The sequence below is a fragment of the Erithacus rubecula genome, assembly GCF_903797595.1.
Source record: "Erithacus rubecula genome assembly, chromosome: 1".
In the NCBI taxonomy this organism is placed as follows: Eukaryota; Metazoa; Chordata; class Aves; order Passeriformes; family Muscicapidae; genus Erithacus; species Erithacus rubecula.
The window spans coordinates 4,698,709-4,710,526 of NC_136658.1; positions in this window are offsets into that span (position 1 = coordinate 4,698,709).

Consider the following 11,818-nt stretch of genomic DNA (forward strand, 5'->3'; position numbering starts at 1 on the left):
TGGGTTAAAAGTGACTTTAGATATTATTCCAACTCTCCTGCTGTGGGCAGGGATGTTTTTCAATAGTCCAGGTTGCTCAGAGCTCCATCCAGCCTGGCCTTGAACACTTCCAGAGATAGGGCATCACAACTTTAGGCAACCTGTTCCAGTGACTCCCCACCATCACACTACAGAATTTTTTACCTAACATCTAATCTAAACCCATGCTCTTTTTGTTTTAATCCATGCTGCTGCTCTTGTAAAATATCCCTCTCTACATTCAGGTACCAGAAGGCTGCAATGAGGTCACCTGAGCAAACCCAATTCTCTCATCCTTTCCTTGCAGGAGAGCTCCTCCATCCCATAGTCATCTTTGTCTTCCAGACTCATTCCAACAGGTGTTGGAATGGTGTCCCTCAAGGGTTAGATGATCTTTAAACACCCCTTCCAATTCAAGATATTCTATGGCTCTATGAAAGAATATAACTGAGAATCGGTGGTTGAGCACCATCAAAATGATGTGCAGGACTTCCAGTTTGCAAAATGGTTTGTAAGGGTGCAGTATTCAAAGCTACCCTTCGTTTAGTGTTTGGTATTTGAGTTTGGGTCAGCTCAGTCATATTTGGCCATCCTTCAGGAGACTGCTAGATGCAATACCCATGCTGACAAACAGCCAAATAAACATAAGTCTGAGGGGCTGGGGATAAGCAGATACCATCCAAACAGGAATCCAGACCAGTCAATCAATGTTTCTTTCCAAGGCTGAATGTGGGAAGGTCTGTCCCATCTTCATTGGGTCTGTATATTCAAATGTGAACACTAAACATTCATTTTTCCTATCTTGGTGGCTTTGGATTTCAGGAAGAGAAGCGGTGGTTGCTCATTACTAGGAAGGAGCTGCATTTACACTTAGTTTTTATAAAGTGAACTCTGATTAGCCACAACAGCCTTCAACTCCACTAGTCATAAAGTCCTCTTTTGTGTGAAACTGAGTAAGTCCTGTAGGTATTTGTAGATTTGGGTGAAGAAATTATTACCAGAAAACAGACCAAAGAGGAAAAGCATGTGCTGACAAGGAGTGTGACAGCTTCCCAAGGACTGCTAAATTCCATAGACCAGTAGTTCCACTGAATTTGCAAGAGCTGATAAAATCCAGGTACCAATCTGTGCAAGGCCACAAGTGAATATTGGGATCAAGCTCTGGCTGTGTGACTGAAGGGCAGAAAACATTGAGTGAAAACCTTGAGTACTTCTGGCTGTCTCATCCTAAACTCTTGTTGCATGGCCAAACATTTTTTAAGCAAATCAGGAAAATTAATCCCTTCTTTTCATCTTCTCTTTGAGGTCCTCTGTCTTCCTTTTGATTTCTGCATAAGGGTCTGCTTTCTTTCTTGTCCTCTATAGTCCTTAAGCTGCAGTAGCCACAGATCCAATTGGAGACTGGTCTGAACACTTCCCCAAAATGGTGAACTCTAGGATAAAACCAAAAAATTGTCAATATTCTTAAATATCTATATTGTCTCCAAAGGCCTCACTCAGTCTTAGCCATCTCTACATCACTAATCCACTCATTAGTTCTAGCAAAGTTTTCTGTCTTCCCTCTCAGGTTCCAGACCAGATTTTCCTGCTTTTTTCCTGGCTGACTGAACAGAGACAGCAGCTCACTCTTCCAACACCATTTCTGTTTGTTTCTCACAGCTCTCTGCTAGTCTCCTACACAGCCAGTAGAGCTGTAGTAGTTCACTCTGTAGCAAAGGTTATTTCGGGTGCTTTCTCTGAAGCAAATAGTAGGAGTGGTAGTCAGCATAAATGTTTAATAGACCCTGAGAGCTAAGACTTTAAGATGAAGCTCCTTTTGAAGCTACATTTACAGCCTCTGCTCTCCCAGGCTTTGTATAATGAAAGCACCCCAGGCCACTGTGGTGTGGTTTTGGCATGTGCTGTAATTCCCCCCAAGCACCTTGGATGGTTGCAAGCCTCAGAACCCCTTGACTCTCACTTCAAACACAGCCTTTGCCTCACCTTCTCTACCTTCTTAATTTCCTGTAAATCCAGAGCTCCGTGCAGGAGCATCTGGCTCTGATCTTTGATACCCTCCCTCAAACACAACCCCTCCCTCATTTTTTTTTCTCTGCCAAATCAAGCATAAACACCCACAAATTTACTTTCATCCTGTTCCATCTGCCCGGAGTGGAAAAGCACTTGGCTGTAAATCTAGTGTCCTTGCTTTACATATTCAACATAGGTTAGAAGAAGTGTGCTCAGGGAAGAGTTTGGTTCTCCAAGCTGTTTGTAAGCTTGAGTGGAAGAAAACATAACTTCATACACGTTGAGTTTCTCTCAGAGCTGTGTTCTGGATTTTCTATGCTACTATCTGCTTAGCAGGGGTGGCAGTGGAGGCTGTTCTCCTTTAATTCATCCTTTTGTGCCAAATGGAAGTTCTAAGCTTCCTGAATTCCTCAAATAATGGGGAACATTTCCCTATGGAGAATGACCATCTCAGCAGAGGGAAGAAGGAAGCTGTACAGGCTGCTGAGCTCCAAAACCTGTGATTGACATTGCCAAGGTTTCTGGGGATGAGCCCAGCCTTTCTCATAAGAAGCCACACAGTTCCTGGAGAGCCAGGATTGTTTCCTGTTGGTGAGATCCTTGTGGAGCTTCTTTACCCCTTGGCTCTGAGCTGTGTCCCATAACATGCAGCCCTGTGGAGGTGTTGGACTGTGGCTGTCAGGATTCAGGGCTGGCCACAGCTGCAGTCCGTGGCTTGGGGATGTTTGGTATTGAATATTCAATTATTTTATGCAAAGGAGGGGAATTACAAAGTGTTGCAGCAACTGGAGTACTGCAGGGAAGTGTAGTGCCAGAGTAGGACACCCAGTAAGGGCTGGGGTCATGAATGAAGGCTCAGACTAAGACTCTGCAGGGACTGCAGAACCTCGGGGTTGGACTGGGCAAAACAATGCTGGACACCCAAGAGTTCAGTTTTGATGAAACCCCATCAGAGTGTGCCAGTGAAGGAAGTGAGTAACCCAGCCCTCAACCCAGCCTGAGGATTTGTCAAGGCAAAGGAAACAATGGAGCTTCCAAGAAACAGTGGGAAAGGCATCTGTAGTTCAAGCCCAAGGTCAAAGTTTAAGTAGTTGTGCATGCTGTGTGAGCAACACAAACCAAGTACATCTGGTGCTTGGGAGAAGATGCAAGAACTGCAGTGCTTTCATCCCTTGAGGGACTGGTATGTGGCAGAGGATTCCTGTGCTCATGACAGTGATGACACTGCCATTAAAAAATTTTCATATTGGCAGCAGAGTGTAGCAGCCCCAAAGAGGAAGGACACCTATTTAGTATGAATTAAGTATGTAAATACACTTATAAACATTGGACCAGGAATAAATCTGAGCCTTTTTATTTGTGCCCCTTAAAAACCATGCAGATGAATCCATCTTTCTTGGAGGAGTTAAGAAAATTCAGGGCTCCTGCACAGAAGTGTGAACTGAGTCCTGGTTCCTCCTGAAGATATAGCACTTCTCACTACTTGTGTAACTGCTGTAGATACTATTTTTCCTGAGGGACACCATCACTGGAGAATTCCTAGATGTTTGTGACCCCATAGTCATAAAGTCATTGGATTTGTTAAATTATCAAAGCATGGAACTGTAATTGGGAGCATCTTGTGAACTGAGGGACTAAAGTCACCAACACCCCTGCACAAACCAAAAACTGGAAAAGGCAAATTTGTAGTGGCGGAGCAAGAGGGGATCTTTGGAAAGCAAAAAGCCCTTTGTCTCATCAAGAGGATGTATTCAATATTTGTACCCATTTCCTTTTGCATTTGATTCACAGGACATGGCCACAAGCTGAATTTGAGCACATTCCTATAGAAAAAGCCTTGGCATTAGGCCATGGCTGTAAAGACTTTTAAAAATCTGTTTGAGAGGCCATGTTAACTAAAACTGATCATAAATCACTTTTTGCCATTGCCAGTGGGGATCTGGCAAACACCTTCCTGCAAACAGAACGTCTCTTTCTTGAGCTACAGTTGTATAACTTGCAAATTGAATGTGAACCTGAGAAAGATTTAGTAGTTGCAGGCACACTTTCTAGAGCCTTTGACAAAAATTCTGTGGAACAAAGTCCCAGGCTAGATTATGGATATGTCAATTGGGGAAAACAAAATAGAAAAACCCAGCCTTGTCGGTTTTAAAATGAAATGCAGAATTTTATTGCTGGTAGTTTGCTGAGGACGAGACACTGCAGGATGTAATTAAGGTTCTACTAGAAAATGATTTGCACAGCTTATTCTGTCCCTGTTTCAGTTTAAAACGATTTAGATACCACTTCTCTGAGGCATGAAGAAAACTGATCCTTGAAGTGTTGCAGGAAAATAAAGACACAGAAAGCCATTTAGAGCCTGAAGGCAGCGTGAGACATCTCTGCCTCCCTCAATAGTCAGAAATACAAGTGATGTGAAATGGAGGAGTGCTGGTGGAAAACACTCACCCTCTGGAAGGAAGTTAGGGAAGCAGGCTGGCATCAGCTTGATGTGGGAATCCTGAGCAGCCATTTTCATATTGCAGGGTACTGTCTGAGGAAAAGCTGTGTAAGGCAGCAGGTCACTGGTATCTCTGGATTTCATACCCATAAAAACACCTCTGTCAGTGGTCTGCTGGTCAGTGCAACCTTGTGTGTACCCCAGCTAATCCCTGGTGCCTGAATTTACCCCAACAGGGGAAAGCAATGCTGAAACTCTGCCAGGAAGGGGGCAGTGTCAATCTGTTGCACTCCTGGCACTGCTCAGTTACAGTGCATTGTCACATCTGTGCTAGCAGAAACTGATATCATAGTGAGGGTGGGTTTGTTGAGATAAGCAAACGGGAAAAGTGGAACAAAAATGTGGTGTGATTTTGTAGCCTGGGATTGGCAGTGTTTCACAAGTGATAGAGAGACAGTAATAGAGAAACTAAACATCTGAAGATGGGGTGTGCTCTGTGGAGACTTCAAGATCACATGAAGGGTGTTGTTGTAGGCAGTGCACACTGCATTTCCCAAATTCCCCAGGCCAGTGGGAGAGTATAAATTGCTGCCTTCCATGATGCTGGTGTCAGCTTAGAGTGGAGTAGTCTATGAAAGTAAGCAGCTTTTTAGTGGGCTTTTTGCTAACCATGGGGTGTACCTCCAGAAGCTCTTGGAGGAGGTGCCCTTGTGCAGAATTGTGTGAACAGCACTGATCAGAGCTCAGACAGTGATCCATGGGGTTCCTGGTTAGGTGGAATTCCTGAACAACATGTAACATGGGAGTTCTTCCATGATATTTCAGCCAGCAAAAAAAGGTGTGCTCAGGTACAACATTCCCTTTGAGAGGGCTTTGTATCCTCCTAAAATCCCAGTGCTTGTCACTGCCACTGTCATTGCTGCAGCTATTTTACTTCCTGAAGACCATCATCACTGGAGAATTCCCAGATGTTTGTGACTCCACAGACATTAAGTCATTGAAGCTGTTAAGTCATTGAAGCACAGAACTGTAATTGTGAGCATCTTTGTTACAACTTTTTTGCAGAGCTGAACAAAATTCGTGCTGTTCTCTGTCCTAGCATTGCTTGAATGTAATAGAATTTCCTTCTGCTAATAAACTGAGGCATTAAGTTTCTAATTTAGGGATGGGATAAAATGAGTTGTGCTGTGATTTCTAATCATGGGAGAACTCTTCTAATGTGCACACATTCAGTGTTTGTCATATAAAAATGGTTCCTTAACAATGCCCATTGCAGCTAATTTGTAACAACACAGTGTAAACATTGATTTCTAAAGTTTTTTAATAGATCCCCAAGCTACTTAATTATCACTTACTGACCCTTGTTTTCTAATGGTGATTAGTTTAGTTTCCTCAAACTTTATAAGAGCTGGGTCTCAAGTGGCAGTAATATGGACAATTTCTTGTTCCATATTTAATATCATAGGGGGTCTCCAAAGCATTACTAGATCATGTCTTCCCAGAATTAGGCTTTACCTTCACAGTGATAGGCCCCTTAACTGGACATTTTGAATGGTCTATGTGGTTCAGCTTGTATTAAAGTCAGGAAGAAGGAAATTCAAACCAAAACTCTGTGATTTAAAACAACTTGGTTTTAAAAAATCAAAAAGTCTTGCTTATAATAAGTTTCTTTCAGGTCTGGCAGTTTTTGGTCTATAAACCTGTTGGATTCTTCAGCACTCCTGTCTATATGAGTTGAGGAAAGAGAACAATTTGCCATGAAGGAAGTGTGCAGGCTAACTTAATCCCTATGGCAGTTACATTGACTTGAGCAGTTAAGAAGCTGAGCTTCTCTTTCACCCTTAGTCTTCTACTGCATTCTGCATCCCCCTACACTCTTCAAATGGCATTGGTGTAAGGTCAAGACAAAAGCTGCTTTTGATTACCTTGAAATATAAAATTGGAGAAAAGTTTTTGCTGATCAGAGAGCAGAGCTTCTGGAAGAGATTTCCAAAAGCAGAAGTTGGGGTTTTTGTCACCTCCTATCATCAGACAACTAGGTCTGTTTTAAAAGGGGTACAGGTTCAGAGACAGACCACTCTGAAACTAGCAGTGAAACTTTTCTTCTTATCAAATATGGTACCATTGAAAAGCCAGAAAATAGGACTGAAGGGTGCATTGGGATGCTTTCCAGTCCATTCCTCTATCTGATAGTATGGATAATTCTGCCATTGCTATCCAACATTTGCCCTTTTCTTAAAGACATGCAGTGATGGAGCCTGCTCAGGCTTGTAGCAGTTTGGGGCTCATTTTGGGCTCGCTCTCCTTGTGAGTTCAAGTCCTGCCTTCCAATGCTGACACTGTAACTCTCGTGCAGCCAGTCCTGCCCCTGTCTGCTACATTTGAATGGCTGATTTTTCCTAAGCAACTGTAGAATTGTTCATGTCTTTTTTGAATCCCATCCTTCTTTTTCTTCCCAGACTTTCTCAGATAAATCAAAGATGTTTTGAATACTAAGTCTGTTTTCCAGCATATTTGCAGCCTCTCCCAACAAGGTGCCATCTAAAAGTTTAATAAGCTCAGTCTCTGTTCCTTCATTCTTGTCATTAATGAAAATATTGAATAATAAAAGTTCCGGGAGAGTTCTTTACAAAAATCTAGCTTGATGCATCTTTCCTGTTTGATGGAGAAGGAGCAGAAACTTCCCTGGATATGAGATTTCCCTCTCCTCCAACTGAGAGTCAAGAACAATAATTTTTGCATATTGTGAAACATTCCAAGTTTCAAAACTTTTACTAAGAAAAGTCTCCAAAGGCTGGGCAAGAACAGAATGCCTAACAGCAGAATTTATTCATAGATTGTAGAGGATCTGTGCTACAGCCATAAAGTCTGTAAACATTTAAAGGGAGATGATCTGCTAAAGGAAATTCTTTAAGTATTTTTGGTACCCTGCTAAACACCTAGCAGGACAAGACACCTCCTGGCCTTAGAGCTGGAATGTTACAGAAATAGTCTCAGCAAACTGTTGAAGAGAAGGGAAAACAAACAAACTAACAAACAACAACAACCCACAAAACTATGGATTTAAGCCATTTGGAATGGGCATGACCTCTATAGAACACTTGGAAATTCCTTTAAGGTTTTATTACTTTAAAAAAAGCTCTCATGGTTTAGTGCTTTTTGCTTTTGGGTTGCACAGTGATCTTGTACTGGTGGCACAGTGATCTGAACATAGTTAAGTCCTTCTCAGACATACTTCTGAGGGGGCTTAGACGTTTAAATGGCCAACAGGGGGGCTTGAATTTTTCAAGATAGTGATGCCTTCTACCTTCCAGATTTAAGCCAACCTCCAACTGTTTGGTATCAGGAAGACACTCTGTAGAAGGCAGATGATTCCATATGGTTATGCTGCAGTTCAAAGGGACCTAAACAGCTTGGAGAAATGGGCCAGTGGGAGTCTCAGAAAGGTCTACAAAGAGAAATGCCAAGCTCTGTCTCTGGGCAGGAATAACCCCAATCCACCAGAACAGGCCAGGGATTACCAGGCTGGAAAGCAGCTTGGCAGAGAAGGACCTGTGGATCCTGGTGGACACCAAGCTGAACAGAAGCCAGCAGTGTGCCCTTGTGGCAAAGAAAACCAACATCCTGGAAAAACATCACCAGCAGGTCGAGAGAGGTGGCCCTTGCCTCTGCTCAGCACTGATGAGGCACATCTGGAGTGATGCCCAGTCCTGAGCTCCTCAGTACAAAACACACATGGGCTACTGGAATAGTTCCAGCAGAGCACCAGGAAAATAATTTCAGGCTTGGAGCAATTCATATGTGGGGAAAGGCTGAGAGGGGTGGGACTGTCCAGACTAGAGATGGGAGTGATCTTATCCATGTGCATAAATGCCTGATGGAAAGAAGACAGACAGCCTCTTCTCCATGGTATGTAGTCAAAGAGGCAACAGGAACAAGGTGAAACACAAGAATTTTAATCTGAAAAACACTTTTTTCTTTTTCTTTTTTTTTCCCATTGTGATGATGGATTGAATGAATACTGGAACAAGTTTTCCAGAGAGGTTACCAAGTCCCTGCACCTGAAGATATTAAAGATCTGACTGGATCCAGGCCTAAGTAAGCTGTTCTAATTGAAGTATCTTTGATCAGGGTTGAACTAGGCAATTTTCAGATTTTGTGTGTCTTGGGGACACTCTTACATATTCCTCTTGAGCACCCATGTGTGACATCATCAGGAACATGGCACTGACTTGAGCCCCAGTTTGCACTGGAGTCTAAAGAAGGGAATTCACATTTTGATGTAAGGGAATGAGAGAAAGGTGCCTGTTCTTTGTGTCTCTCACACTTAGCAGAGACACCTCTGTGCCAACCGATGCCAAATCTGCATTTTACACATAACTGATTCAGGAAAGGCAAAAAGAAAGCCCTGTGAGATGTAAGTGCACACCTTTCCATGTGTACAGGTCTGGATCCATGATCAAGAAACCTCTCACTCCATTAGACACTTCATCCTCTATTATCATAGTTAGTGTTTTCCTATCATTATGTTTTTAATTACAGGCATAGATGGATATGTAAATCATCCCCCATCTGAACTAATGAAGAAGCAATTTAATTTTCTTTCCCATAGAGGGAGAAGACACTGATGAAGCCACAGCCCTGACACAAGGTACCATTGGGTCAAATGACCTGTTTGAAAAATATGTGATAGGAAGCTGTGGAGCAGCCACCTGGAAGGTCCATGGGAAGAGCTGGGAGCATTGCCTAGTGAAGAACAAGAGATTGCTCCAGAGGCAGACCCCAATTTCTGTACAGGGAAACCACTTTCATTGTGCATTTCTACAGGGTTTAGGGAAATGGGACAGGAACAGAAGACAGAGGAAAAGCTTTGCTGCTGCAACTGATGTCTTCTCCACATAGAAACATCCCAGCAGAGCCTGGAAAGCTGGGCAGTGAGCAAACAGCATACAGGATTTTATGTAAGGTGCATTAACAGTGTGCATTTTTCTCAGCTTCTCAGGTAGAATATTTCCTGTTCTGTCTGTATCTTATTTCAACATTCTTTTTCCCCAAGTTGTACAGTCTTGGTGTGCACTGCAGTGACATTTCTGTGGATATATTCTGTCCAATAGGCCCTGATATGCAGTTAATGCTGCTTTCTGAAGATATCTGTGGGATCCTGAGAATGAAATAATTCTTCAGTGCATAAATAGGTCAGAGAGGGTTATCTGTTGCTCAAATATAAGATTCCTCTCCTACTGTGGGATGCAGAACCTAGTGCTCCTACTTCAGGTTGTTTTTAATGAAGAGCTGCTTGGGTTACCCTATAACAAAAGAAGGCAGATATTGCAAAAGAATCATTTTAATGGTACCTGAAGTCTGATTGGTATTTTCATACTGCTTCTCCATATCAGAGCAGCAGTGGTCTAGGCTTTCTACACTGACACACTGAAATTCTGGAGTGCATTTGAGGGCTGTCCTGTTTACAGGAATATAACTGGTGTCCTGTTTACAGGAATGTAACTGGTGCTGTATGGGGGGAACAGCAGATGAGGCCATTGCATCACTGCATCTGGATGCCATGGAAAGTTCCTGTTGTCAACAGCTGCCCTCTGTAACTAGGGGGTTTGGACTGGAGCTGTGAATGATGTTGGCATCAGCATGTTCTGGCTGCAGAGGCATCAGCCCCTGAGTGCCACCTTCTGTAGAGCAAACTGGCTTTCTCTGAGGGCATTTCCAACAGAATCCAAGATGCAGTGAGCAACAGCTGTCTGCCACTGTGACACAGACAAGTCTCTGTCAAGTACTCTCTGCCTGGCTCAGCTGGCTGCTGAGCTCTCCAAATACCAGCCCTGACATCCCCATAGGACCTCTGCAGTAAAATAAAATGGCCTGCAGGTCTAGGGTGAGGCTGCTGGAGCTTCTATTATCCCAGATCTGAGACTCCAGGAAGAAGGAAGAATTTCTCCTTCCCAGAACATTGTTTCTAATTAGTTTTAGTTTCAGGCAAATAATTTTTGGATGAACTGGCATCCTTCGGCAGGATGATAATACTTAAATGTGTTCCTTTTGGGGCCCTGTGCATTGTTGTGCATTAGTGTCTCCTGCCTTGAAAGAAGAGATGTCTGTATTTACAGGTTTATCTAAACAACACCATATCCACGTGGAGTAGCATACACTGAAACTTTAAAATATGCCAGACTCCCTGGTTTGGTTCTTTTTTAACCTTTAAGCCACCGGGTGTTTCTGATTTGTTTTTTACTGTGCCCTCTTTGAAAGGGGGAATGCTGCCTTGGGCAAGCTGTGGTGTGCTGTTCCTCTCACCAGCTCTGAGGTTCAGTGCCAGCATCAGTGTACTCCACCTTGCTGTCCCCTCCTGTCCTTCCTTCCCTCCCGAGGAGCAGGGAGGAGATGCTGCCCCTGTCATTAACCTGCTTCCACTCAGGGGCTCCTGCCTTGGTCTCCAGCAGAAGTGGAAGCAGATCCTGCTGCTGGAACATCTTCAGCTGCAGCCCTGCTGAGGTGCCCCTCCTGCTGCTGGAGTGTAAATCCCCAGCAGCTCTTTTAACCACCCTTCTCATGCTACTTGAAAAATAACTTTCTCTTGTCATTAACGCTGATCTATAGCCGCATTAATGTGTGAAATCACTGGGTGTGAAAATAGTGTACTAACCACTACTTAATGTAATATTACCACAGTAATGTCTCTAAAAATATCTTGTCCACTTGATTGCTTTCATTGTGAACTAGAGATAATGTACCACTTACAGCTGATGATTAAAATTCATAAAGCTTTGGTTCTTAATTACAGCAACTTGCAATCAAAGTGAAATGTCAGATCCTGAATGTTGTTTATCTGTATACAAATTCTCAAAACCAAGAAAATATAAGGATCGTCTACACAACAAAGCTGAGCTGCTTTGCTTTAAGGTTAAGTAAAATAAATACACATGTGAGTGTATATTGAGACAGGCTGGAATCAGTGAGCATGAGATCTTTGACAAGGCAGAACTCCCCTGGTATGAAATGCACATCTTTGGAAAATACATTGATGAAGATGGAAATGTAAACTTCATAGAAAACTGTTGTGGATGAATGGAAGTAACAGTTTGATGTGCTATGAATAGAAATTTTGCAAGTCGGGCTCAAGGTTAAATCAAAGATGCAGATACCTGAAAATGCAGAAATGGATTCCCACTGCTTTTGGGAATTACCATGGTGGCTGGCAGGAGAGGGCAGTGTCCTTGGTTTCCAGTGTCAAAATGATCTAACTATAATCATGTTTTTGGTCAGCAGTGGCACTGACAAAAATCACTTTCTTTTGGGTGGCCTGAGCACAGCATTTCAGAGATATGGTAATTTTTTTTT